This window comes from Triticum aestivum, chromosome 3B, assembly GCF_018294505.1.
Source record: "Triticum aestivum cultivar Chinese Spring chromosome 3B, IWGSC CS RefSeq v2.1, whole genome shotgun sequence".
Taxonomy (NCBI): Eukaryota; Viridiplantae; Streptophyta; class Magnoliopsida; order Poales; family Poaceae; genus Triticum; species Triticum aestivum.
In genome coordinates, this window is record NC_057801.1 from 166,231,584 (window position 1) to 166,239,804 (window position 8,221).

Here is an 8,221-nt window from a genome sequence, read left to right on the forward strand (position 1 = left end):
GCTACATGCATGGAAATGATCCACCACAACATGCAACCATGCGTGTGAAAAATATTAGACTACGTATATCCCACAAATGTTTTATATCTATACAGTAATCAAATATTCATGTTTCAGCTTCATCAAAGAATATATCAACCAACTCCTACAACAAGGTGCATTGTATTATCTAGTCTATATATATGATTTAAGCCGAGCACCTTACTTGGCCGCTTTCTATGATCCTTCCAAGAGCCCTCTTATGTTATCCTATTTTGATAGCCCCCTTCTCTTGTGGGCATCCCTAGAGCTTTGTCACAAGTTTGTTTCTCTTACCGATGATGGAAAAGGATAATATATTAATTAGGTTTATGCATATAAAGTCAAGCATTTAGTTCTAATATTACTTAAAACTAAGCGCTTGACCCTATAGTTGGTGGGTAATTCTAAGTCATTTCTATAACTTTGAAAAAACATATTTTTTCAATCATGAAAACCCCACAATAAGACAAAATATTATAGCTTTTAGGATTGAGGATTTTGTTCTTATTTCATTAGACTACAAGCTGGGTAAGATCTAAGACATGCACATCCTTATCGTTTTTTCTACCTTTCTAGAGAATAGCTTAGACCAATTATGTTGCTCCCATGTATGTAAGCACTTCTCCCTCATTTCTAATTTTGTAGACACGACCAACCGTCTAAGTAGGCATTGTTCATGACTACATTATCCATCAGGAGAAACATCGCTTACCATTATACATAACTACATCTTTAGTATGGACTATTCTTTTGCAAAACAAGCTAAATCAAAAAGGTAGCGAAAACGTGTTTATTGCCAACGATGAGTAATCGTAAGCACTACCTTCTAGTATTGATTAGTGTAAACATATGACTAATTTTTCACATCAAGTTAATTCATAGTTCAGTCCAATGATATGCAACATGTAGTGTTAAATTTTATTCCTTTATCACATGCTTTTGTTGCATCAACGAAGGCATGTGGGGAAGGCATAACATTTTAAGGTTGCTTGATGTTTTCCCATGAATTGGATTGTCCATTTATGCATGCTATATATGCAAGTTGGAGCTCATTTAAATTGATTGTTCATTACTGAACTTTATGTATTTTTTTATTGTGCGATACTACAAGACTAATTTCAGGTTAGCGAAATATATTCATATTTTTAGTAACAGTGCTATATATATAAATTTTCATCTATAGTGATGATGGGGCTCATGTTGTTATTAGAGCGTTTATGCAATCTTTAATTGTCGAGTATCATGCGATGCTGCAATATCAAGCTCGGTGACGAAGCTAAATCTGGTAGATCTCGGGTAGGGGGTCCCGAGCTTGCGGTCTTGGCTAGATGGTAACAAGACAAACCAGGAACACGGTGTATATCCAGGTTCAGGCCCTCTCGCAGAGGTAAAACTCCATGTCCTGCTTATATTATACTCCCTCCATCCGGAAATACTCGTCGGAGAAATGGATGTATCTAGACATATTTTAGTTCTAGATACATCCCTTTTTATCAATTTCTCCGACAAGTATTTTTGGACGGAGGGAGTACTGATTGTGGATGGGGTAGAAAGTACTTGTTGATCTACCTCGAGATCATATCTGTGAATGAATCTTAATATCTTTTGAATATTATCTATTGGCTAGCCTAGCATCGTTTATATAATGTACTGGAGGCCTAGGATTTAGAAGAATCCTTTTCTTTTGCATCAAGTATTGTGGAATCTTCCTTGTATATATCATGGGTTGCCCGAAGAGGCGCAGTAATTAATCTCCACGAGGGTCCTTGGCCCGGCCCTCTTGGCCGGGAGACGACATGGTGAGTACTCCCTAATCTAGGACACCATCACTCTGGTTTCTAAGACATATATATATCATAATTTTATACAAGTTTGCCATCTATATTTGTGATGAAGCTCAACTTGCTCCTGTAGTATTTGCATGATCTTGAATGTCCAATGTTGTCTTTCTTCATGTGACCAAGCTGAAGTTTTTTAGATGTAAATGTCACAACTTTGTACGCAGCTCGCCATGCTATTCATAAAAATTACATGTATATGTCTTCATCTTGGTTTTCTAGCATTCACATGATCTTGACCTTACATTTAACTAAGCCAGGGTTTCTTAATTTTAGTCTTTCATTGTTAAGTTCGCTTGTGAAACAACGAGACTATTTTAATGACGCAGTGGCAGGTTCGAGTTCTACTATTAGAGCTTTTGTCACATGTTGAACTCTATTGTGTTTTTGGCATCATCTAAGCTATTTCTTAGAAACAATGAGGCTATTTGAATGACACGGTACAAATTACATTTTTTGCAATTGCTCTCTTGATCAAACGAACAACCAAATAGTTTAAGCGGCTTTTACAGCGATTCCCTACTATTATCCATCAAACAGTTCCTTCTACTTCTCGTTGATTTCGACACTCTACTTATCAAAAAAGATCTACACTTAATCTCATACACTTGTGGGTTATCTACGACCATTTTTTTGCTCATCAGGTGTAGTGCTTTTGAGTCGCTCTAGCTAACGATAAAATTGTTTTCCCCTCCACTACAGTATGTTGCATTATATAGTGTGTTTTTCTTGTTTAATCCACCTTTCGTTTCTCGATCAACCACATTTGAGGAAATATTTGAGAACTTTAATACTGTTCACGAATTTAAGAAATATTCATGAACTTGAAAATGTTTGCAAATTTGAAAATGTTTGTGAATTTAAAATTTAATCAAAATTTAAAAATATTTACAAAATTTATAAAATGTTTGAGAATTTTAAATTTCAGAATTTGAAAACCTTCTTGAATTTAAAAATGTTCACAAATCTCGAACAAAATTCATGAATTAAAAAATGCTCACAAACTATAAAAATTGTTCATGAATTTGAAAAATGTCCATGAATCTCAAAAATATTCATGAATTTAAATTTATTTCTAAATTTTAATAAAAATCACAAGTTCTAAAAAACATCTAAATTTAAAAACTCTATGAATTTCCAAAATGTCCATGAATTCAAAAATTATTTACAAATTTTAATAATGTTCACAAATTTGGCAAAAGTTCATGAATTCAAAAACATTCACGGATTTGCAAATAATTGATGAATTCAACAAAATTGAGAATTTGAAAATAATCATGGATATAAAAAAAATATGAATTGTTCATGAATTCAGAAAACTTCTCACAAATTTAAAAATATTCATGAATTTGAAAATTCTCAAGAATTAAGAAAAAAGAAGAAAGAAAACCGATTACCGGTGAGAAAAGGCAGAATAAAAGGAAGAAAACCTTCTCAAACTTGCCAAAACCTAATGGAGGGTTCTAAAAGCTTTCAAAATCATGGGGAAACCCGTCTTATATGTCAAGTTGCATGTAACTTGACAGAAAAATGTGCTTACTAGCTGCAGACCGCTTCGAGTCGCCTGTAGGCGAGTGCTCGATAGCGCGCCAAAAAAGGCGATGCATGGAATTAGTGGAAGAGAGATTGTTCAGACTAGTAATACAATTGGAGAGAAAATATTAAGGAACCACACAAGATGGGGCTTAGCCCATTCAGCTGATGCATCGGAAACGTGAAACATGAGCAACTAATCAGCGGGCACCCTCTGCAACAGGCAGCTCCCGCACGCAGAAGTCCTCCCAGCATGCCACGTGGCGGAGCTGGGCGCACAACGCAGGAGCAAGTTTTTTCTTGTTTTCTGCATGTGTTTCATCTTTTTTGGCTTTTCGGCTTTTGCATGGGTTTCCCTAGGTTTTGGTGGGGTTCGTTTTTGCAAATCATAGTTGTGCTTCTAAAAAAGTTTTATTTTCGCGAGAAGCACAACCTGTTCTTCTGCTAGAAGCATATTTGTGCTTCTCGAAAAGAGAAAGCACATGTATGCTTGCTCGGAAAATGAAAAAAAAGCACACCATGTGCTTCCCCGAGAATTATAGCCTTGCTTCCATGAGGAGCACAACATGTGCTTCCCTAAGAAAAGGAGAAGCATAGCATGTGCTTCTACCTGAAGCACAACTTTGCTTCTGCAAGAAGCAACTTTTGTGCATCTCAAAAAAAGAGAAGAAAAAACATAGCCTGTGGTTTCCAAAAAAAGAATAAAAAAACGCAATCATGCTTTCGGGCTCCCTTTTTTCTTCCTCTTTTGGAATTCATTTTTTCGGTTGCCATTTTTTTGTTTTTGTATTTCTCTTGTTTATCTGGTATCTGTTTTCCCTTGAAATTTTTCCGTCGAAACCTATTAACACGGAATCGAGTTTCGAAGATCTTGACACAATAAATCCAGCGGTGAAAGCAATCCAGTATTTGCACGCACATTTCAGGAGATACATTTTGAACAAGCAAATCTACGGAAAAAAAAAAGAATAACTCCCAGGTCACGACAAGTGACGCACATCGGCACATGCAGTGTGCTACTTGTCAACATCTGAGAAGGTGGGGAGTGACCTTTACAATGGATAGCTTTTAACTTAGGATTTCGGTGAAACGTCGCCATCTTGTCCAGGCACGACCGAGTCGACGATCGCCCGAGACTTTCGTGCAGCGATTTGTCTCGCTTCGTGCGATACAGAAGCACCCCTCCCCCCTGATGTGGACCCGATCTTTCGATGAGAGGTGATAACTACGATTTTTGGGGTCTTGACCCTCACGACCTGACTACCAATCATACAGGGAAAACCGTACATGACTTATATCCATGACAATCGCTAAACCAACTCCACGTTGTTATCGACCTAGTCGACGACGCGATCGACCTATCCATAAAGGATTTTTCCTGCAAGCAAATCAAAGAACATGCAAGAAAATAATGGCCAAGCAATCTGAAAGTGCGAATATACTAGATGAAATAAATCTCACAAGACGGGGTTCCGATAGAATGTCTTGACGGTCGCACTAGCCGCTACGAGCGAAAACAAATAAAATAGCAATAGCTAAACTTCTTTAAACAAAACCCGAGTCTAAAACCTAATTCGGCTAGCTATTTATTAAGGACGGCGGCCGCCCTAACTTTTTTGGGCAAACTTTGAAGCTTTTTATTCAATCATCGCAATGTTTATAGGGACGAAAGGAAGACCATTGGGCTGACCTAACCAAAATGACGGCTTCGAAGAATTTTCATTAGGAGCCGGCCCAAATATTGACCGACTATTGCATGGCCTTGGACTTAATTATGTCTTTAGTTGATGAAATGGGCCGGTGTGTAACGTGGCTATGTCTATGGTCCATGAAGCCTAATCTCCTTCTCTTGTCTTGTACTAGGAACAGTGCACGTAGCATGCAATATGGATGCAAGGCGTGCTACTTCGCTTGGATTTAACGTACGATAATCTTCATCTTTAATTGATCCTTTGATCCCTTTTTTCCTGATGAGTAACAGTAAAACGAATAATGAGCGTAGCATCATATTTATGTCAGCTAAATTATGTGTATGAAGAACTGAAAGTACTTGGTTATTAATTTGTCGTGTAATATGTGTAGACATTTTTAGATAGCTATGTCCACATCACCCCCGCCACCGTCTCAAGCGATTAATGGGCTGTCCCATCGCCGAGGAGCGCTGCCTTTTTCTGATCTGTTATTTTTATTAAAATTTATGAAATGAAAAATAACATTATACTTAACCTTAGAAACTTCATTGCGCATTCAGAAAAATCTTCACGGAGTGTATACAATGTAGAAAAAATGTTCGTCAACTTTAAAAAACTGTGTGTACCATTAAGAAATATGTTTATTGAGGCATATCATGTGTTTGTGACATTTGTTTTTAAAAAATTGAAGTGTAAATATTTTCGTAAGTTTAAAATAATGTTCTAGACCATTGAAAATAATGCACGTGACATTTACAAAATGTTCACAAGTTTCAAAAATATGTTTGGGACATTTAAAAAATGTTGATAAGACGTAAAAACATGTTTGTGTAATGTAAAAAAATGTTTTCTACCATTCAAAAAATGTTCATGAAATTCGAAAAAATATTCGTGCATTTCCAAAGATATGTTCATAACATTTTTTAAAACTGTTAATATATTGTAAAATAATTTATGCTTAACATAAAAAATATTCAACAAGCATTTGTAAATATTTAACATTTATTCAAAGAAAATGTTCCAACATGTATTTGAAAATAATATTAATAATATATTTGAAAGATGTTGAACGTGTACCAAAAAAGGTTATGTGGGTATACGAAAAATGTATGACATGTGTTGACAAGAAAAAAAAAGACGGTAAATAAACACATAATACCACTGTATAGAAAAACCAAAGAAAGAAACGGAAAAGTACAAAAAAGGAAGAATAACCAAACACGGTAAAAAGAAGCAAGAAACCAAGAACCACAAACAAACAATGAAAACTAGCACAGAGAAAAAAAAGGAAAGACACACGAAAACCGGTCATAAAAGCTTCCCTGGAAACCACTCTCCTGAGGCTCGTATTGGCCGGCTTATCGTCTTGCAGTATCTGAAAGCAAGATCTCCTACTGCAAGACGGAGTATCTCTGCAAACTTTAAAAGCAAGATCTCCTACTGCAAGACGGAGTATCTCTGCAGGAGCTATATCTCGCCTACTGCAAGACGAAGTATCGTCTTGCAATAGGCGAGATAAGCCGGCCAATACGAGTCTCGGGAGAGTGGTTTCCAGGGAATACGAGTATCGTCTCGGCAATATAGGGTCGCCTATTTGAGAATATCATGAATTTTTAAAAGTTTGCAGATTTAAACGTTTCTCGTGCTTTTTTTAAAACTGAAAATTTTAAAAATCTTAACGAAATTGTGAAAAGTTCACAAATTTGATAAATATTCACTAAGTTTCAAAATGTTCATGAATTTAAAGAAAGTCATAATTTAGAAAAAAGTTCACAGAAAAAAGCGAGAGAGCGAGAGAGAAGCCCGACACAAAAGAACCAAAGGCAACCTTCTAGAAGGTTCCAAAATCGGTCGAAGGAGAGAGGCTAAATATATACTAAATGAGCGAGCCCTAGAATGTACTACCTCCGTTAAGATGTTTTCGATATTTCAAAATAGACTACATACATGCTGAAATGAGTAAATAAACACACTCATGTCTATATACATCTAATTCATCAAAAGATATCATCTTGTAATTTAAAACATGAGGAGTAGCAAATAGACAATGTGTGCACCATGTACGATTAACACATTAAAGTGTGTCAAGCGCCGAATGGGTTTTACTTGATCGCTCCTCGCGACTCGGGTCCTGCTGTCGACTGCCACCTGTAGCTTGATCTTGTGTAACTCCCGCATGCGTCTTGGTCGGAGACGGCTCACGTCCGCAAGACCGCAACTATGCAAGTTCGTCGTCCTCTTGATCTTTCACAAGTATGTATATGATCCATCCATCCCCAATTCTATCCTTAGTCTACATGATATTGGATTGTTAGGTTTCTAATTTATAAATTTCAAATCTATACGTATTCACCTTTATCATAATTTTAGTTCATATGGCTTACAATATTGTCTAAGGAGCATTTGTCGGATCCTGAAAAAGGCAAAAAAATAAAACACCACAATTGTTGAGGATATAACTATTAGGTATGACCCGCTCAGGAAGGGCCGGGTCATACCACTGGCGGTTCATAACAAGAAGGCCCATGAAGATGTTGAAGATGACGGTTCACGAAACAAGCTTACTGAAGGCCCAAGACCCGGAGGAGACTTGAGGCTCACGGACGTAAACCGTCATATGTTTAACTTGTATGTTAAGGAAAGTTTAATTCTGTCACCGAGCCGGACACGATGTGTATGAGTCGGCCGGGACTCTGTAAGCCGCCGGACATTAGCCTGTGTATATAAAGGGGTGACCCGGTGGCGGTTTAGGGCAAGAAAGAAGAGATCGAGAATTAGGTCAAGCGTATTCGCTCCCTGGTAATCGGAGCCCAAGCAATACAACCCTAAACTGGAGTAGGCCTTTACCTCCACCGCGAGGGGTCGAACCGGTATAAACTCTCTGTGTCCCTTGTCTCGTTTAACCCCTTCAAGCTAACTACGTTGCGATGGCTCCACACCTAAGTCCTCATGCTAGGGCATCTGCCGTGATAATTCCACGATAGCAATTGTTTTATTGAATCACAAAGGTGTGCTTTAAGTGACTTATTTTTCATCTTCAAGCAATGTTGATGTCAATAAAGACGAATGGCAAGGGCAGGAAAATTATAATATTTTGAAGAAAAAAGACCATTTTACTACCCTGAAAAAAGTTGGTGG